We start from the raw sequence: 1,568 nt of genomic DNA on the forward strand, positions 1-1,568 counted from the left end.
CTCAGTAGCTATGTGTCTTAGAAAGGCTATCCCTTTACTCAAAATAACATCTTAGCCTCTATGCTCCAATACTGCTATAGAGATCAGGTTCTTCTTCAACCCAGGTACATACATAACATCTTTGAGGTGAAGAGGAGAGGTTTTATCCCTCTCAGAGGTGTAAGTACTAGTTCCTATAGCACTATACCTCCCGTCATCCCCCATTTCGATATGCATCGAGAAATCCTTCTCCTCCGATATACTGAAAAACTCCTTGCACCATGTCATATGGAACAAGGCACCAGAAACAAGGTACCACACACTCTCCATAACAGTGATGGCCATGCATGCTATTATGGTGAAGTATAATTCGAATTGTGAAGCCAATGCTTCACCTCCTGATCCTCCTAAAGGTTTATTGGTAGACTTCTTGTGCGAACATTTAGTTGCATATTGCCCATATTCATGGTAGTGGAAGCATTTTTATCTTGCTCAAGTTTTTCTTCTTGCCATTATTTTGCCTGTAATTAGGTTTGATTTGGGTCTTCTTTCCTTTTCCCTTGTTCACCATCCCAACCAAGGAAAATTTCTCTTCATCCTCTACTTTGTATGATGTTCCATATCTAGTATTTATTTTGAACTCTTCTTAAACCAAATCAAACCATAACCTTTCGCAATTCCGTAATTTTTTCCTTCCATTCACAAAGTCCAAGTAACTGTGCTAGGATTTTGGAAGGCCTAGAAGAGTTAGGCTCACCATTTCATATTATGCTACATTCACCCCAACCCCTCCAAGCTCATCCTGGATTAGAGTGAACCTGGAGAGATACGGCAAAATAGTGTCATTTTTTTGCATCCTAATGTTTCAAAGTTTATCTTTGAGGGCCAATTTTCATTGGTCACTACTATTTTAGAATAGTTCAATAAGTGTCTTCCACATAGAAAAATGTATCTCTTTTCCATGGAGATTTCAGACCACATGGTCTCTCACACCTTCCATAAGAATTCTCTTGGCCTTTGCCACATATTTCTTCCACTGGATTAACTATTGTGCATCCGACTATGGAGGTTTTACAATTTCATTTTTCATGTATTCTAACACACCATTATCATCAAGCACTTCTTCCATTCAATCCTTATAGACTATGAAATTTGAGCTACCCTCCAGCGCATACTTCAATCTTAGTTTGTTGAAAGACATTCTCCTGATCCTAAAGAAAATATTATTACACTAAAGTTGCTACTTCTAAATTCCTAAGGGGAAAATATGAAATATTATTTCTAATGTGATTTTAGGGCTCTAATACCATGTAGAAATTTGATATCAATTACAATTTCCCAATATTTCAAAATGAAATGAGACACATCAAGCTTTCTCCCAAAGAAATTTTTGTCCGGTGTCATCATGCCAAGTATTTTATGAGGAATCCAATTTTGCAAGTATACTGAGGTGTTGCACGCTTCTTCCCATAGATGTGATGGAAACCCATGATCATGCAACATTTCTCTTTCTAGTCCCACTATGATCCTATTCTTTCTCTCAGCTACCTCATTTTGCTATGGGTTATGGGGTGCTATTAATTCTCTTC

Source organism: Pinus tabuliformis, chromosome 8, assembly GCF_031772625.1.
Source record: "Pinus tabuliformis cultivar Carrire ecotype Pingquan chromosome 8, CPIR1, whole genome shotgun sequence".
Taxonomy (NCBI): domain Eukaryota; kingdom Viridiplantae; phylum Streptophyta; class Pinopsida; order Pinales; family Pinaceae; genus Pinus; species Pinus tabuliformis.